The sequence below is a fragment of the Oncorhynchus keta genome, chromosome 6 (assembly GCF_023373465.1).
Source record: "Oncorhynchus keta strain PuntledgeMale-10-30-2019 chromosome 6, Oket_V2, whole genome shotgun sequence".
Classification (NCBI taxonomy): Eukaryota; Metazoa; Chordata; class Actinopteri; order Salmoniformes; family Salmonidae; genus Oncorhynchus; species Oncorhynchus keta.
Genome location: NC_068426.1, coordinates 1,242,545 through 1,263,571, shown reverse-complemented (window position 1 = coordinate 1,263,571; position 21,027 = coordinate 1,242,545).

Here is a 21,027-nt window from a genome sequence, read left to right as displayed (position 1 = left end):
AGCTCAAATAAGCAAAGAGAAACGACAGTCCATCATTACTTTAAGTGAAGGTCAGTCAATCCGGAACATTTCAAGAATTTTCAAAGTTTCTTCAGTACATTAAGACATGAACACATCCAGTGTTATGATGAACCTGTCATCATTACATTAAGACATGAAGGTCAGGAAAGGAAGAGACATGAAGTTACCTGTCATTACATTAAGACATGAAGGTCAGTCCATCATTACAGGGGGGCGGAAGCGTCAGTCCATCAGTGGTTAGAGCGTGAAGGACATAGTACTTTAAGACAGGTTGTGAGTTCAAACATTAAGACATGAAGGTACAAATATTACATTCTGCCCCTGAACAGGCAGTCCATAACCCACATTAAGTGAAGGCCGTCATTGAAAATAAGAATATGTTCTTAACTGACTTGCCTAGTAAAATAAAGGTTAAAAAAAACAATAATAAAAACAGGAAAGGAAGACCCAGAGTTACCTCTGCAGAGGATACGTTCATTAGAGTTACCTGTCTCTCTTGAGGACCGCCACAGGAAAGGAAGACCCAGAGTTACCTCTGCTGTAGAGGATAAGTTCATTAGTTACCAGCCTCAGAAATTGCAGCCTAAATAAATGCTTCACAGAGTTCAAATAACAGACACATCTCAACATCAACTGTTCAGAGGAGACTGTGTGAATCAGGTATTCATGGTGAAATTGCTGCAAAGAAACCACTACTGAAGGACATCAACAAGAAGAAGAGATTTGCTTCGGCCAAGAAACATTGTTTTTTGTGGGGTGCTTTGCTGATCATACACACTGATCAGGTAATGGACCTATTTACGAAACACAACTGTCTGGAAAAACTTCAATGCTTCAGGAAGATTTTTTTCCCTGTCACTACTTAACGTGACCTTAGCAATCAGCAGAGGTGGGACCAAGCCACTATTATTCTAAGCACAAGCAAGTCTCGAGTCACAAGGTCCGAGTCTCAAGTCGAGTCTCAAGTCGAGTCTCAAGTCGAGTCCAAGTCGTCCATTCTAAGAGCAAGTCGAGTCACAAGGTCAGAGTCTCAAGTCGAGTCTCAAGTCGAGTCTCAAGTCGAATCCAAGTCGAATCCAAGTCGAATCCAAGTCGAGTCTCAAGTCGAGTCCAAGTCGTCCATTTTAAGAGCAAGTCAAGTCAAGTCGAGTCCAAGTCGTCCATTCTAAGAGCAAGTCGAGTCTCAAGTCAAGTCAAGTCGAGTCTCAAATCGAGTCTCAAGTCGAGTCTCAAGTCGTGTCCAAGTTTTGCATTCTAAGAGCAAGTCAAGTCAATTCGAGTCTCAAGTCTCAAGTGAAAATAAATCTATACATGCAATGACTCGTGTAGCCCTTTTCATTATTTTGTCTACAACACATTTTGATAAGCCTATGTAATTGTAAAATAGGCACCTTGTATCAGTAATAAGGGTATGACGTCAGTAGAAGGACAGGCAGGTTGATGTGCTCAGTGTGGAGATTTATCTTGGTGATCCAATGCTGAAAGCCCCATATCATCAAAATATGCAAGTAGATCTACCAAATATATATATATATATATATATATATATACACACACACGGCCCAAAGCCCGGTAGAAAAAGTATTTGTATCTTAACCTGTCCTATTTGAACGCCAAGACCTCACAGCCTCCCCTTTTAGAAACAATAAGGAATGTGTCTAACAGGATCTCAAACAGCTCTGACATTATGAGTTTCTACACAATGTCCCCTGGGACCATACAATTACACGATCGGCAGATTAGAATCAATGAATTGGTTCCACGGTGTAATTTCCACATCCCATTGTTATGTTGGTACGTTCGTCTTAAATCAGACTTTAACGATCGATAATGATATTTTAACACCCTTGTGTACTGCACATGGAACAATCACTTTCTCTTATTCAACAAACGGACTCCAAACCTACTTCTATTAAGTGCTGAGGCCCCTATAACGTACAACCGGAGTGACAGAGAAATATATGACACGGAACGCCGACATGACCCCTACCGGGAAAACATGAACAAAGGAAACCCGACATTGAATAAACAGAATTTCCTGTGAACGTTTACGTGCACTGCATGCATCGCGTCCAATCACAGCAGGGTAAGAAATGATTGGCTACATTAAAAGGAATCGTACACCTAAATAGGCCAATCATGAAACAAACATGTCTATTTAGGCCAATCACGAAACAGAAATTATTAAATAGACCAATCATGAAACGGACATGTCTAAATAAGCCAATCATGAAACAGAGATTATTAAATAGGCCAATCATGAAACAGAGATTATTAAATAGGCCAATCATGAAACAGACATGTTTAAATAGACCAATCATGAAACAGACATTGTTAAATAGGCCAATCATGAAACAGACATTGTTAAATAGGCCAATCATGAAACAGACATTGTTAAATAGGCCAATCATGAAACAGACATTGTTAAATAGGCCAATCATGAAACAGACATTAAAAAGGCCAATCATGAAACAGACATTATTAAATGGCCAATCATGAAACAGACATTATTATATAGGCCAATCATGAAACAGAGATTATTAAATAGGCCAATCATGAAACAGACATGTTTAAATAGACCAATCATGAAACAGACATTATTAAATAGGCCAATCATGAAACAGACATTGTTAAATAGGCCAATCATGAAACAGACATTAAAAAGGCCAATCATGAAACAGACATTATTAAATAGGCCAATCATGAAACAGACATTATTAAATGGCCAATCTATTAGTATTTGTCAAACGGCCGTCAAGCATCTATCATCATTTCACCAGAATAAGAACCTGCACTTTCACCACCTTGTAAACCTCCCATCGTTTCCCCGAGGTAGAGAGGGGGTACCACACACTATATTATCGCTTGACTCCAAGTTTACTCTGATATGATGTTTATTATGTCAATATTTGTGCATAAAAGCGTTTCCACCGCCATTTCTTGCTTATTAATTAATTTTACAGACACAGAAAGATTGCACCGTGTTGAACAAACAAATTATCTGTTGGCATTTATAACGTTTTACCAGAACTTCCTGTTTTCATCACAGCTTGTTCCCCTGTAGCTTGTTCCCCTGGAGCTTTTAACCCCTGTAGCTTCATACCCTGTAGCTTTATACCCCTGTAGCTTTATACCCTGTATCTTTATAACCCTGTAGCTTTATACCCTGTATCTTTATAACCCTGTAGCTTTATACCCTGTAGCTTTATACCCCTGTAGCTTTATACCCCTGTAGCTTTATACCCCTGTAGCTTTATACCCTGTAGCTTTATACCCCTGTAGCTTTATACCCCTGTAGCTTTATACCCCTGTAGCTTTATACCCTGTAGCTTTATACCCTGTAGCTTTATACCCTGTAGCTTTATACCCTGTAGCTTTATACCCTGTAGCTTTATACCCCTGTAGCTTTATACCCCTGTAGCTTTATACCCCTGTAGCTTTATACCCTGTAGCTTTATACCCCTGTAGCTTTATACCCCTGTAGCTTTATACCCTGTAGCTTTATACCCTGTAGCTTTATACCCTGTAGCTTTATACCCTGTAGCTTTATACCCTGTAGCTTTATACCCCTGGAGCTTTATACCCCTGTAGCTTTATACCCCTGTAGCTTTTAACCCTGTAGCTTTATACCCCTGTAGCTTTATACCCCTGTAGCTTTATACCCCTGTAGCTTTTAACCCCTGTAGCTTTTAACCCTGTAGCTTTATACCCCTGTAGCTTTATAACCCTGTAGCTTTATACCCCTGTAGCTTTTAACCCTGTAGCTTTATACCCCTGTAGCTTTATACCCCTGTAGCTTTATACCCCTGTAGCTTTATACCCCTGGAGCTTTATAACCCCTGTAGCTTTATACCCTGTAGCTTTATACCCCTGTAGCTTTATACCCTGTAGCTTTATACCCTGTAGCTTTTAACCCCTGTAGCTTTTAACCCCTGTAGCTTTATACCCCTGTAGCTTTATACCCCTGTAGCTTTATACCCCTGTAGCTTTATACCCCTTTAGCTTTTAACCCTGTAGCTTTTAACCCTGTAGCTTTTAACCCTGTAGCTTTATACCCCTGTAGCTTTTTACCCCTGTAGCTTTATACCCCTGTAGCTTTATACCCTGTAGCTTTATACCCTGTAGCTTTATACCCCTGTAGCTTTATACCCCTGTAGCTTTATACCCCTGTAGCTTTATAACCCTGTAGCTTTATACCCCTGTAGCTTTATAACCCTGTAGCTTTTAACCCTGTAGCTTTTCCCAGCTGGCACCCACATTGTCTCTATGTTGTTGTAATTAATAATACCTTTGGATATGTATGCCTTCCTATCAAAGTCAGTACCTTTATTACGTGATCATAATACCATTTCTGTGTCATGTCGTTTCTGCTGTGGCATACCTGTGTGTAGGTATGGAGCATAATGGTCTGAAGGTAATAGTTTATTGATTTCCTGTTGAATTCAGCACCGGTGACAAGTCATGCATTCCGATTCTTGCATAGATTGTAATGGACACCTATGATGTGTGTAAAACACCTTTTTTTGAAGGTTGTCCTGATTATGATGAGGGACGGATCGACATTTTCAGAACGCATACCTGGAGGAAAATGGAGGAGTGTTTTTTTTTTTTTTTTTTTTTTTCATTTTCAGTCAAGGGGAGATTTTAGTTATTTAAAGAAAAATCTATTCCAGGGGAGGGTCATGTAAATTGCAATTTATTGATCAAATATAAATATATTTCAGTGTTTTAGAATGAGTTGCTCATTAAGCTACGTGGTTGATGCCGCCCCTGATCTCTGAGTCTCTGCTGGGGTCTATTTACTATTTAGTGTGGTCTCAATCAGATGATCCACGGCCTATAGGATATTTAATGCCGTCTCAATCAGATGATCCACGGCCTATAGGATATTTAGAGTGGTCTCAATCAGATGATCCACGGGTTATAGGATATTTAATGCCGTCTCAATCAGATGATCCACGGCCTATAGGATATTTAGAGTGGTCTCAATCAGATGATCCACGGGCTATAGGATATTTAGAGTGGTCTCAATCAGATGATCCACGGGCTATAGGATATTTAGTGTGGTCTCAATCAGATGATCCACAGGCTATAGGATATTTAGAGTGGTCTCAATCAGATGATCCACGGGCTATAGGATATTTAGTGTGGTCTCAATCAGATGATCCACGGGCTATAGGATATCTAGTGTGGTCTCAATCAGATGATCCACGGGCTATAGGATATTTAGTGTGGTCTCAATCAGATGATCCACGGGCTATAGGATATCTAGTGTGGTCTCAATCAGATGATCCACGGGCTATAGGATATCTAGTGTGGTCTCAATCAGATGATCCACGGGCTATAGGATATTTAGTGTGGTCTCAATCAGATGATCCACGGGCTATAGGATATCTAGTGTGGTCTCAATCAGATGATCCACGGGCTATAGGATATTTAGTGTGGTCTCAATCAGATGATCCACGGGCTATAGGATATTTAGTGTGGTCTCAATGAGATGATCCACGGGTTATAGGATATTTAATGCCGTCTCAATCAGATGATCCACGGCCTATAGGATATTTAGAGTGGTCTCAATCAGATGATCCACGGGCTATAGGATATTTAGAGTGGTCTCAATCAGATGATCCACGGGCTATAGGATATTTAGTGTGGTCTCAATCAGATGATCCACGGGCTATAGGATATTTAGTGTGGTCTCAATCAGATGATCCACGGGCTATAGGATATTTAGAGTGGTCTCAATCAGATGATCCACGGGCTATAGGATATTTAGAGTGGTCTCAATCAGATGATCCACGGGCTATAGGATATTTAGTGTGGTCTCAATCAGATGATCCACGGGCTATAGGATATTTAGAGTGGTCTCAATCAGATGATCCACGGGCTATAGGATATTTAGTGTGGTCTCAATCAGATGATCCACGGGCTATAGGATATTTAGTGTGGTCTCAATCAGATGATCCACGGGCTATAGGATATTTAGTGTGGTCTCAATCAGATGATCCACGGGCTATAGGATATTTAGTGTGGTCTCAATCAGATGATCCACGGGCTATAGGATATTTAGTGTGGTCTCAATCAGATTATCCACGGGCTATAGGATATTTAGTGTGGTCTCAATCAGATGATCCACGGGCTATAGGATATTTAGAGTGGTCTCAATCAGATGATCCACGGGCTATAGGATATTTAGTGTGGTCTCAATCAGATGATCCACGGGCTATAGGATATTTAGAGTGGTCTCAATCAGATGATCCACGGGCTATAGGATATTTAGTGTGGTCTCAATCAGATTATCCACGGGCTATAGGATATTTAGAGTGGTCTCAATCAGATGATCCACGGGCTATAGGATATTTAGTGTGGTCTCAATCAGATGATCCACGGGCTATAGGATATTTAGTGTGGTCTCAATCAGATGATCCACGGGCTATAGGATATTTAGAGTGGTCTCAATCAGATGATCCACGGGCTATAGGATATTTAGAGTGGTCTCAATCAGATGATCCACGGGCTATAGGATATTTAGTGTGGTCTCAATCAGATGATCCACGGGCTATAGGATATTTAGAGTGGTCTCAATCAGATGATCCACGGGCTGTAGGATATTTAGTGTGGTCTCAATCAGATGATCCACGGGCTATAGGATATTTAGTGTGGTCTCAATCAGATGATCCACGGGCTATAGGATATTTAGTGTGGTCTCAATCAGATTATCCACGGGCTATAGGATATTTAGTGTGGTCTCAATCAGATGATCCACGGGCTATAGGATATTTAGAGTGATCTCAATCAGATGATCCACGGCCTATAGGATATTTAGTGTGGTCTCAATCAGATGATCCACGGGCTATAGGATATTTAGTGTGGTCTCAATCAGATTATCCACGGGCTATAGGATATTTAGTGTGGTCTCAATCAGATGATCCACGGGCTATAGGATATTTAGAGTGGTCTCAATCAGATGATCCACAGGCTATAGGATATTTAGTGTGGTCTCAATCAGATGATCCACGGGCTATAGGATATTTAGTGTGGTCTCAATCAGATGATCCACGGGCTATAGGATATTTAGAGTGGTCTCAATCAGATGATCCACGGGCTATAGGATATTTAGAGTGGTCTCAATCAGATGATCCACGGGCTATAGGATATTTAGTGTGGTCTCAATCAGATGATCCACGGGCTATAGGATATTTAGAGTGGTCTCAATCAGATGATCCACGGGCTATAGGATATTTAGAGTGGTCTCAATCAGATGATCCACGGGCTATAGGATATTTAGTGTGGTCTCAATCAGATGATCCACGGGCTATAGGATATTTAGAGTGATCTCAATCAGATTATCCACGGGCTATAGGATATTTAGTGTGGTCTCAATCAGATGATCCACGGGCTATAGGATATTTAGAGTGATCTCAATCAGATGATCCACGGCCTATAGGATATTTAGTGTGGTCTCAATCAGATGATCCACGGGCTATAGGATATTTAGTGTGGTCTCAATCAGATTATCCACGGGCTATAGGATATTTAGTGTGGTCTCAATCAGATGATCCACGGGCTATAGGATATTTAGAGTGGTCTCAATCAGATGATCCACGGGCTATAGGATATTTAGTGTGGTCTCAATCAGATGATCCACGGGCTATAGGATATTTAGTGTGGTCTCAATCAGATGATCCACGGGCTATAGGATATTTAGTGTGGTCTCAATCAGATGATCCACGGGCTATAGGATATTTAGAGTGGTCTCAATCAGATGATCCACGGGCTATAGGATATTTAGTGTGGTCTCAATCAGATGATCCACGGGCTATAGGATATTTAGAGTGGTCTCAATCAGATGATCCACGGGCTATAGGATATTTAGTGTGGTCTCAATCAGATGATCCACGGGCTATAGGATATTTAGTGTGGTCTCAATCAGATGATCCACGGGCTATAGGATATTTAGTGTGGTCTCAATCAGATGATCCACGGGCTATAGGATATTTAGTGTGGTCTCAATCAGATGATCCACGGGCTATAGGATATTTAGAGTGGTCTCAATCAGATGATCCACGGGCTATAGGATATTTAGAGTGGTCTCAATCAGATGATCCACGGGCTATAGGATATTTAGAGTGGTCTCAATCAGATGATCCATGGGCTATAGGATATTTAGAGTGGTCTCAATCAGATGATCCATGGGCTATAGGATATTTAATGCGATCTCAATCAGATGATCCACGGGCTATAGGATATTTAGAGTGGTCTCAATCAGATGATCCACGGGCTATAGGATATTTAGTGTGGTCTCAATCAGATGATCCACGGGCTATAGGATATTTAGTGTGGTCTCAATCAGATTATCCACGGGCTATAGGATATTTAGTGTGGTCTCAATCAGATGATCCACGGGCTATAGGTTATTTAGAGTGGTCTCAATCAGATGATCCACGGGCTATAGGATATTTAGTGTGGTCTCAATCAGATGATCCACGGGCTATAGGATATTTAGTGTGGTCTCAATCAGATGATCCACGGGCTATAGGATATTTAGTGTGGTCTCAATCAGATGATCCACGGGCTATAGGTTATTTAGAGTGGTCTCAATCAGATGATCCACGGGCTATAGGATATTTAGAGTGGTCTCAATCAGATGATCCACGGGCTATAGGATATTTAGAGTGGTCTCAATCAGATGATCCATGGGCTATAGGATATTTAGAGTGGTCTCAATCAGATGATCCACGGGCTATAGGATATTTAATGCGATCTCAATCAGATGATCCATGGGCTATAGGATATTTAGAGTGGTCTCAATCAGATGATCCACGGGCTATAGGATATTTAATGCGATCTCAATCAGATGATCCATGGGCTATAGGATATTTAGAGTGGTCTCAATCAGATGATCCACGGGCTATAGGATATTTAGTGTGGTCTCAATCAGATGATCCACGGGCTATAGGATATTTAGTGTGGTCTCAATCAGATGATCCACGGGCTATAGGATATTTAGTGTGGTCTCAATCAGATGATCCACGGGCTATAGGATATTTAGTGTGGTCTCAATCAGATGATCCACGGGCTATAGGATATTTAGAGTGGTCTCAATCAGATGATCCACGGGCTATAGGATATTTAGAGTGGTCTCAATCAGATGATCCACGGCCTATAGGATATTTAGTGTGGTCTCAATCAGATGATCCACGGGCTATAGGATATTTAGAGTGGTCTCAATCAGATGATCCACGGGCTATAGGATATTTAGTGTGGTCTCAATCAGATTATCCACGGGCTATAGGATATTTAGAGTGGTCTCAATCAGATGATCCACGGGCTATAGGATATTTAGAGTGGTCTCAATCAGATGATCCACGGGCTATAGGATATTTAGTGTGGTCTCAATCAGATGATCCATGGGCTATAGGATATTTAGAGTGGTCTCAATCAGATGATCCACGGGCTATAGGATATTTAGTGTGGTCTCAATCAGATGATCCACGGGCTATAGGATATTTAGTGTGGTCTCAATCAGATGATCCACGGGCTATAGGATATTTAGTGTGGTCTCAATCAGATGATCCACGGCCTATAGGATATTTAGTGTGGTCTCAATCAGATGATCCACGGGCTATAGGATATTTAGTGTGGTCTCAATCAGATTATCCACGGGCTATAGGATATTTAGTGTGGTCTCAATCAGATGATCCACGGGCTATAGGATATTTAGAGTGGTCTCAATCAGATGATCCACGGGCTATAGGATATTTAGTGTGGTCTCAATCAGATGATCCACGGGCTATAGGATATTTAGTGTGGTCTCAATCAGATGATCCACGGGCTATAGGATATTTAGTGTGGTCTCAATCAGATGATCCACGGGCTATAGGATATTTAGAGTGGTCTCAATCAGATGATCCACGGGCTATAGGATATTTAGTGTGGTCTCAATCAGATGATCCACGGGCTATAGGATATTTAGAGTGGTCTCAATCAGATGATCCACGGGCTATAGGATATTTAGTGTGGTCTCAATCAGATGATCCACGGGCTATAGGATATTTAGTGTGGTCTCAATCAGATGATCCACGGGCTATAGGATATTTAGTGTGGTCTCAATCAGATGATCCACGGGCTATAGGATATTTAGAGTGGTCTCAATCAGATGATCCATGGGCTATAGGATATTTAGAGTGGTCTCAATCAGATGATCCACGGGCTATAGGATATTTAATGCGATCTCAATCAGATGATCCATGGGCTATAGGATATTTAGAGTGGTCTCAATCAGATGATCCACGGGCTATAGGATATTTAGTGTGGTCTCAATCAGATGATCCACGGGCTATAGGATATTTAGTGTGGTCTCAATCAGATGATCCACGGGCTATAGGATATTTAGTGTGGTCTCAATCAGATGATCCACGGGCTATAGGATATTTAGTGTGGTCTCAATCAGATGATCCACGGGCTATAGGATATTTAGTGTGGTCTCAATCAGATGATCCACGGGCTATAGGATATTTAGTGTGGTCTCAATCACATGATCCATAGGCTACAAGCTATAGGTTACGAAGTGCATGCTCGGAGAAGCACAGAGGAAAGTTATATTAATAAGATAGCTGCATTACACATTGCAATGTATATTCCAACCCTGAGCCCCGGCCTGCTCTGCTCTTACTGATCCCAAACTGATCCCCAAACTGTTGTTATGTGGTGCTTTGACCAATGGCTGTGTTGTGTAGGTGGCTGTTCAGGAGGAGAGTCAAAGGTTTCTTCCAAAAAAAAATGATTTTTGATTCGGCCTAGTCCAAACAAAATGATTTCCGATTAGACCTAGTCCAAAAAAATAATCATTTGTACCTAGCCTGTGTTCCATTCAGTTTGAGAAGGAGAGCACGGAGATGAGAAGGTGGACCAGAGGGCAACTTTAAAAACTTGCTACTACTATAATTGATTTTTATTTTTTTTTAAACCAATATGTTTCTTGCCCGTGATGTATTTATTGACCTCACAATAAGCTAGAATGAGCAACTTACACCGTAGCGCTGACTGTCCAAGTTCATTCATTTAAACAGTCTTCATTTTAAATTAGACCTATTAGACCTTACTAACAACAAGAGGGGCTTTGTGTTGGAGCCCATTTCTTCCTGTTTAAGAAATAAGAGGTTGGCCTACCCGTTTGACAGACCACATTAGGCTGTAGGCTGTTATATCCATAGATTTGTAGGTAATTTCCTCCACCCACCAAGCACTCTTTAAATAGCCTACCTCCATGTCAGTGAAGGGCTGAGAGGTTATGAGAGGGTATGAGAGGGTATGAGAGGTTATGAGAGGGTATGAGAGGTTATGAGAGGGTATGAGAGGGTATGAGAGGGTATGCCATAGACCTACCTTTTATTAAAGAAAATGGTAAAAAACAAAGAAAAGCACAGGACTACACATTGTTAGCTTAAGATTTAGAATAAAATAAAACAGAACCAATTGTATGAAGTCATTTATACCAGCACTTTGGTCCGTGATGCTTTATGCTGGAAACAAGCTTTAAAATGATAGAGACTATTGCATATTGGAATATCATTGTTTCATTTCTTTTGCATTCAGAGGCTGACTTTGCTTAGGAAGTAATCTAATTATGTCACTATCAATTGATTAAGCTATTCACTTTCTGTACAATAGAAAAAGTTTAAACCCAGAGGGCTTTTAGGGGAAACACGTGTGACCTTCTCTTGTTGAGTTAAGACATGGAAGAAGAGCAGACAGCAGTTAAAGATAGACATTTTTTCTGCGTCAGTAGGTCTCTTCTGTCTGGGGTGGAAAGGTAGGTCCTACTCTGTCTGGGGTGGAAAGGTAGACCTACTCTGTCTGGAGTGGAAAGGTAGGCCTACTCTGTCTGGGGTGGAAAGGTAGGTCTCTTCTGTCTGGGGTGGAAAGGTAGGTCCTACTCTGTCTGGGGTGGAAAGGTAGACCTACTCTGTCTGGGGTGGAAAGGTAGGCCTACTCTGTCTGGGGTGGAAAGGTAGGCCTACTCTGTCTGGGGTGGAAAGGTAGGCCCTTCTCTGTCTGGGGTGGAAAGGCAGGCCTACTCTGTCTGGGGTGGAAAGGTAGGCCCTACTCTGTCTGGGGTGAAAAGGTAGGCCTACTCTGTCTGGGGTGGAAAGGTAGGCTCTACTCTGTCTGGGGTGGAAAGGTAGGCCTACTCTGTCTGGGGTGGAAAGGTAGAACTACTCTGTCTGGGGTGGAAAGGTAGGTCCTACTCTGTCTGGGGGAAAGGTAGGCCCTTCTCTGTCTGAGGTGGAAAGGTAGGCCTACTCTGTCTGGGGTGAAAGGTAGGCCTACTCTTTCTGGGGTGGAAAGGTAGGCCTACTCTGTCTGGGGTGGAAAGGTAGAACTACTCTGTCTGGGGTGGAAAGGTAGGCCTACTCTGTCTGGGGTGGAAAGGTAGGCCTACTCTGTCTGGGGTGGAAAGGTAGGCCTACTCTGTCTGGGGTGGAAAGGTAGGCCTACTCTGTCTGGGGTGGAAAGGTAGGCCCTACTCTGTCTGGGGTGAAAAGGTAGGCCTACTCTGTCTGGGGTGGAAAGGTAGGCTCTACTCTGTCTGGGGTGGAAAGGTAGGCCTACTCTGTCTGGGGTGGAAAGGTAGAACTACTCTGTCTGGGGTGGAAAGGTAGGTCCTCTCTGTCTGGGGGAAAGGTAGGCCCTTCTCTGTCTGGGGTGGAAAGGTAGGTCTACTCTGTCTGGGGTGAAAAGGTAGGCCCTACTCTGTCTGGGGTGGAAAGGTAGGCCTACTCTGTCTGGGGTGGAAAGGTAGGCCTACTCTGTCTGGGGTGGAAAGGTAGACCCTACTCTGTCTGGGGTGGAAATGTAGACCCTACTCTGTCTGGGGTGGAAAGGTAGGTCCTACTCTGTCTGGGGTGGAAAGGTAGAGCCTACTCTGTCTGGGGGGGAAAGGTAGACCCTACTCTGTCTGGGGTGGAAAAGTAGACCCTACTCTGTGTGGGGTGGAAAGGTAGGTCCTACTCTGTCTGGGGTGGAAAGGTAGGCCCTACTCTGTCTGGGGTGGAAAGGTAGACCTACTCTGTCTGGGGTGGAAAGGTTGACCCTACTCTGTCTGTGGTGGAAAGGTAGACCCTACTCTGTCTGGGGTGGAAAGGTAGACCCTACTCTGTCTGGGGTGGAAAAGTAGACCCTACTCTGTCTGGGGTGGAAAGGTAGGTCCTACTCTGTCTGGGGTGGAAAGGTAGGCCTACTCTGTCTGGGGTGGAAAGGTAGGTCCTACTCTGTCTGTGGTGGAAAGGTAGACCCTACTCTGTCTGGGGTGGAAAGGTAGGCCTACTCTGTCTAGGGTGGAAAAGTAGACCCTACTCTGTCTGGGGTGGAAAGGTAGACCCTACTCTGTCTGGGGTGGAAAGGTAGGTCCTACTCTGTCTGGGGTGGAAAGGTAGGTCCTACTCTGTCTGGGGTGGAAAGATAGACCTACTCTGTCTGGGGTGGAAAGATAGACCATGATAGTTCATGGTGAGATGGACACCAAGGAACTTGAAACTCTCGACTCGCTCCACTGCAACCCTGTTGATGTTAAGGGGGCCTGTTCAGCCCATCTTTTCCTGTAGTCCACAATCAGCTCCTTTGTCTTGCTCACATTGAGGGAGAGGTTGTTGTCCTGGCACCACACTGCCAGTTCTCTGACCTCCTCCCTATAGGCTATCTCATCGGTGATCAGGCCTACCACTGTTTTGTTCTCAGCAAATTTAATGATGGTGTTTGAGTCATGATTGGCCACACAGTCATGAGTGAATAGGGAATACATGAGGGGACTAAGTACACACCCCTGAGGGGCCCCAGTGTTAATAATCAGCGTGGCAGTGTGCCTACTCTTACCACCTGGGGGGGGGGCCTTCAGGAAGCCCCGGATCCAGTTGCAGAGGGAGATGTTTAGTCCCAGAGTAATTAGCTTAGTGATGAGCTTCGTGGGCACTATGGTGTTGAATGCTGAGCTGTAGACAGTGAACAGTATTCTCTCATAGGTGTTCCTTTTGTCCAGGTGAGAAAGGGCAGTATGGAGAGCAATTGAGATTGCGTCATCTGTGGATCTGTTGGGGTGGTATGTGAATTGGAGTGGGTCTAGGGTGTCCGGGAGGATGCTGTTGATGTGAGCCATGACCAGCCTTTCAAAGCACTTCATGGCTGCCGACGTGAGTACTACGGGCGGTAATCAGTTAGGCATGTTACCTTCAATGAAGACACTTACCAGTTGGTCCGCACATGATTTGGGTATACGTCCTGGTGATCCGTCTGGCCCATCGGCTTTGTGAATGTTGACCTGTTTAACTTCCTGATACTACCCACCCCGCATGCGGGAGCGTAATCATAGCCTCAAACTAATTAGCATAACGCAGCGGCCATAAATATCCCTAGAAAATGTTCCTATTCATGAAAATCACAAATTAAATATATTGAGACACAGCTTAGCCTTTTGTTAATCACACTCATCTCAGATTTTCAAAATATGCTTTACAGCCAACGCTAGACAAGCATTTGTGTAAGTTTATCATGGCATAATGCTATGCTAGGCTCTGCAGGCAGCAGGCAACATTTTCACGAAAATAAGAAAAGCAATCCAATTAAATCATTTACCTTAGAAGAACTTCGAATGTTTTCACTCAGGAGACTCCCAGTTAGATAGCAAATGTTCTTTTTTTTCAAAAAATATTATTTTGTAGGCGAAATAGCTCCGTTTGTTCTTCACGTTTGGCTGAGAAATCGACCGGAAAATGCAGTCACTACAACGCCAAACTTTTTTCCAAATTAGCTCCATAATATCGACAGAAACATGGCAAACGTTGTTTAGAATCAATCCTCAAGGTGTTTTTTTTTACATATCTATTCGATAAAATATCCACCGGGACAATTGGTTTCTCATAAGAAGCGATTGGAAAAATGACTACTTGTGTACTTTACGCAAGATTTTCTGCTCAATGTGTTCCCTTACGGCTATTCTTCAACATAAATGCATAAAAAGACGTCACAATGCTGTAGACACCTTGGGGAATACGTAGAAAGCGTAAGCTCATTCGTAGCCAATTCACAGCCATATAAGGAGTCATTGGCATGCAGGGCTTTCAAAATGTGGGGCACTTCCTGGTTGGATTTTTATCTGGGTTTCGCCTGTAACATCAGGTCTGTTGCACTCAGACAATATCTTGCAGTTTTGGAAACGGCAGAGTGTTTTCTATCCAAAGCTGTCAATTATATGCATCGTCGAGCATCTTGTCGTGACAAAATATCCCGTTTAAAACGGGAACGTTTTTTATCCAAAAATGAAAATACTGCCCCCTAGTTACAAAAGGTTAAAGTTTTTGTTCACATCGGCTACTGAGAGCGTTATCACATAGTCATCCAGAACAGCTGGTGCTCTCGTGCATGATTCAGTGTTGCTTGCTTCAAAGCGAGAATAAAATACATTTAGCTCATCTGATAGGCTCGCGTCACTGGGCAGCTCGCGTCTGGGTTTCCCTTTGTAGTCCGTAATAGTTTTCAAGCCCTTGTAATGGTTTTACTCCTCTTCGTCTGAAGAGGAGAGGCGAGAAGGATCGGAGGACCAATATGCGGCGTGGTAAGTGTCCATGGTTATTCATTTAAACACATAAACTGAACACTCCATACAAAAACAATAAACGTAACGTGAACAGCACCGTGTGGTGAACAAACACAGACACGGAAACAACCACAAACCGCAACACAAAACAGGCTACCTAAATATGGTTCCCAATCAGAGACAATGACTAACACCTGCCTCTGATTGAGAACCATATCAGGCCATACATAGAAACGGACAAACTAGACACACGACATAGAATGCCCACCCAGCTCACGTCCTGACCAACACTAAAACAAGGAAAACACAAAAGAACTATGGTCAGAACGTGACAGCCCTGCCACATCCAACGAGCATCAGAGCTGGTGTAGTAGGATTCAGTCTTAATCCTGTATTGACGCTTTGGTTGTTTGATGGTTCCTCTGAGGGAGGAGCAGGATTTCTTTATAAGCTTCCAGATTAGTCTCCCGCTCCTTGAAAGCGGCAGCTCTAGCCTTTAGCTCGATGCGGATGTTGCCTGTAATCCATGGCTTCTGGTTGGGATATGTACGCACGGTCACTGTGGGGACGATGTCATCGATGCACATATTGATGAAGCCGGTGACTGACGTGGTGTACTCCTCAATGCCATCGGCTAAATCCCATAACATATTCCAGTCTGTGTGCTAAAACAAGGTGAAGAGATGGTTCGGATGAGACTCCTGTTATTCTGTTTGCTACTTCTGTGTCTGTCTGAACATCGCATACTAAAATAAACTGCTGACATCGAAGACATTGTAAAGACTGTTTGTACAAAAATGTTTCTGTTAATTTAAAAAATAAAACAATAAACAGTGGAGCCAGGTCAAACACTGACTGTTGCATTAATTGTAACTAGACATTCTAATGAAGTGTTCTATTCACACAAGGTTTGCACTGCAGGGAACAGGGAACAGGGAACAGGGAACACTGTAGAAGGAACACACTTCAACAGTTCTAAACATAACAATAGACCACTTAAACTGGTACAACACTTCCACTCACAGGCCGCCAAGAATAACTATGTGAAAGCCACGCCCGCACTTAGCTACGCCTCCCATATAATTTCCCAGTGTGACTTGGCTTTTCGAGTGAATTGTATAGTTACCACCCACAACTGTATTTCTTAGTGGACGAGAGATGGTAGTTGAATTTGTCTATTATAAGTCCTGTGGGCTTATAACTATGCTGGTTGTTGGAATTTTTATTCACCCTTAACCTGCGTTCAGAATGACTGTCAGAGTTAGGAACAAACATTTCAGTAATGGAGGCAGTAAATCTAGCTAATTGATTGGATTAGTTTAGAAAAATGTATGTTATTCAGTTTTTGGTAGTATAATCAATCAAATGTACATGTAAAAACAAATATTAAAAACAGTCCCAAAAAAAAAATCTAGCTGCAGTACAGCATTCTGGGAAATCTGATAATGGTGGTGGTGGTGTTGATGGGAATGTTTAACTCTCCACAGAGTAAAATGTACACATTCACACTCTCATACGCAACACTGGTTATTAACACCAAAACGGTGGTTCTCTTACACCACCGAGTGTTCATTTCACTGTAACAGAGTGCATTAAACTCCTGCATCAACACTGAAAATGTTACACTGAAAAAATCAACACTAGGTAACACTGGCCAATTTGCTGTGTACAATCACAATGTGCGAATCAAAATGTGTGAATCTTTTGAACGTCTAACTCAACCCCATGGCCATTTAAACAGAGTGTCCACCCTATGGACAACCCCATGGCCATTTAAACAGAGTGTCCACCCTATGGACAACCCCATGGCCATTTAAACAGAGTGTCCACCCTATGGACAACCCCATGGCCATTTAAACAGAGTGTCCACCCTATGGACAACCCCATGGCCATTTAAACAGAGTGTCCACCCTATGGACAACCCCATGGCCATTTAAACAGAGTGTCCACCCTATGGCTATTTGGACAAGGGGAGATGTGTAGGTTCTACTGATTTGCTCTTCTCCTAGAACAGTCATGTTATGTTGGTGTTGTAACTTCTAAAATGGAAATGAATGAAGTCATGTAAACATGTTGATCAGTAACTACCAGTAAATATAATGCAGGAAATCGGGCACTGTAGTCATAAGAGTTTTGTAGTCCTCGCTCTGTTCCAAGCCTAAAGAGAATGTCATTAAACCCAGTGTGAGTGACGATGGTGCCAAAATTTGATTAATTGCCCAGAACTGTGGGCAGGATGGATTTGGGGCTTCGAGCCAGGCTAGCCTGACTCCCCGCAGTGGATGGCATCCGGAGGTGTGCTAGGCTGGCGGTATGGACAGAGGTTGTGGCTTGTGTCCGGCTGCCGGCTATTTGTAAAATCCCAGGATCAAAGCTGACTCCCGGGGCTGGTAGGTCTGCCTCCAGCAGGGCAAAACTGTTTGATAACCGGATGGGTTTTTCCAGGATAGATGGAGACCGACCAGACTGCCTTCCTCCCGACCTCCTGTGTTTGGCTAGTGACCAGTCTCCCAGGGGCAGCGGAGTTGAGTTTACCATCTGTCCGCTGGACTGGAACAGATCAACGCCGCACGACTCATTGACACCCTGGCTGTAGGAAGTGATGCAGCTATAGGTCGGTGAAGTTTGACAGCAGGTCCTGCTTCTGCCACAGCTGTGCTTTAGCAACTGGAGAATCTGTTCCCGAAGCAACTAGATGCATATAGGTCGGTGAAGTTTGATAGCAGGTCCTGCTTCTGCCACAGCTGTGCTTTAGCAACTGGAGAATCTGTTCCCGAAGCAACTAGATGCATATAGGTCGGTGAAGTTTGATAGCAGGTCCTGCTTCTGCCACAGCTGTGCTTTAGCAACTGGAGAATCTGTTCCCGAAGCAACTAGATGCATATAGGTCGGTGAAGTTTGATAGCAGGTCCTGCTTCTGCCACAGCTGTGCTTTAGCAACTGGAGAATCTGTTCCTGAAGCAACTAGATGCATATAGGTCGGTGAAGTTTGATAGCAGGTCCTGCTTCTGCCACAGCTGTGCTTTAGCAACTGGAGAATCTGTTCCCGAAGCAACTAGATGCATATAGGTCGGTGAAGTTTGACAGCAGGTCCTGCTTCTGCCACAGCTGTGCTTTTGCAACTGGAGAATCTGTTCCCGAAGCAACTAGATGCATATAGGTCGGTGAAGTTTGATAGCAGGTCCTGCTTCTGCCACAGCTGTGCTTTTGCAACTGGAGAATCTGTTCCCGAAGCAACTAGATGCATATAGGTCGGTGAAGTTTGATAGCAGGTCCTGCTTCTGCCACAGCTGTGCTTTAGCAACTGGAGAATCTGTTCCCGAAGCAACTAGATGCATATAGGTCGGTGAAGTTTGATAGCAGGTCCTGCTTCTGCCACAGCTGTGCTTTAGCAACTGGAGAATCTGTTCCCGAAGCAACTAGATGCATATAGGTCGGTGAAGTTTGATAGCAGGTCCTGCTTCTGCCACAGCTGTGCTTTAGCAACTGGAGAATCTGTTCCCGAAGCAACTAGATGCATTTGAAGCGTTTAGGGCAGATCAGTTTCACTCTTCCTCCTTCCTTCTGCGTGGAAATCATTTCGAAACTATCGCATTTGTATAAAATAAAATAAAAGCCATGTATAAATGCATTGGTAGGCTAGCACTAGCCAGCGGGCTATGCTAATCCAAAATGCTAATCCAAACACTAAACCCAAATGGTATAAAAAAAAATAAAACGGACTAAAACAAAGAATTCACAAGGGCAACATACCAAACGGATGTGACGTTCGGGTAAATCAGGGCCATCTAGTAGCTCCCTGTAATGAGACCTCCTCTCAGGTTTTATTAGCCTCTAGTGGCCCCAAGTGTGTGTGTGTGTGTGTGTGTGTCCAGATATTTTGTGGTTTTACAGCGAACACACATAAGCACACACACACACACCAAAGAGATCACTCCAGATCCAAGGCTAAATTTGACGTTTGTGCAGGTCCCCAGGGCTTCGGGAGAGGCTGTCAAAACCGGCCATTCAGGGGCACGAAAAATAAACTGGGGTTGAACTCACAGATCTCAGACCCGGAGCTCGTGGCTTAGACCCCTCCATCATCGATCCACAACAATTTAGCAAGACCAGTCAGAATTCATGTCTAGAGCTTCTTCCCTTCCCCAATCCTTGACTTAACCAGTCAGAATTCATGACTAGAGCTGTTTCTGTTTGCCTACATTTTGTGACGTTTGTCACAGAACCTCATGGGAGACTAAGTCAGTTTACTCGTCAAAAATAGACGTTTGTCCACGGAGGTCGGGTCGTGAAGTCAGACTGTAATATCTTGTTACCCACACACCACAAAAACTGTCACGTCACATCACAACAGAAAGATGGAAGGATTGTTTTTTTTCCTCCTCAAATTTCATCTAAACAATCGATACCTTTATTTCCTCCAGCCACAGCTCATCCCTTATTTCCTCCAGCCGCCGCTCATCCCTTATTTCCTCCAGCCACCGCTCATCCCTTATTTCCTCCAGCCGCCGCTCATCCCTTATTTCCTCCAGCCGCGGCTCATCCCTTATTTCCTCCATCCACTACTCATCCCTTATTTCCTCCATCCACTACTCATCCCTTATTTCCTCCATCCACTACTCATCCCTTATTTCCTCCAGCCGCAGCTCATCCCTTATTTCCTCCAGCCACAGCTCATCCCTTATTTCCTCCAGCCACAGCTCATCCCTTATTTCCTCCATCCACTACTCATCCCTTATTTCCTCCAGCCGCAGCTCATCCCTTATTTCCTCCAGCCACAGCTCATCCTTTATTTCCTCCAGCCACCGCTCATCCCTTATTTCCTCCAGCCGCCGCTCATCCCTTATTTCCTCCAGCCACCGCTCATCCCTTATTTCCTCCAGCCGCGGCTCATCCCTTATTTCCTCCAGCCACCGCTCATCCCTTATTTCCTCCATCCACTACTCATCCCTTATTTCCTCCAGCCGCAGCTCATCCCTTATTTCCTCCATCCACTACTCATCCCTTATTTCCTCCAGCCGCGGCTCATCCCTTATTTCCTCCATCCACTGGTCATCATTTATTTCCTCCAGCCACTGCTCATCCTTTATTTCATCCAGCCGCAGCTCATCCCTTATTTCCTCCAGCCGCTCATCCCTTATTTCCTCCAGCCGCAGCTCATCCCTTATTTCCTCCATCCACTACTCATCCCTTATTTCCTCCAGCCGCCGCTCATCCCTTATTTCCTCCATCCACTACTCATCCCTTATTTCCTCCAGCCGCAGCTCATCCCTTATTTCCTCCATCCACTACTCATCCCTTATTTCCTCCAGCCGCAGCTCATCCCTTATTTCCTCCATCCACTACTCATCCCTTATTTCCTCCAGCCGCGGCTCATCCCTTATTTCCTCCATCCACTGGTCATCATTTATTTC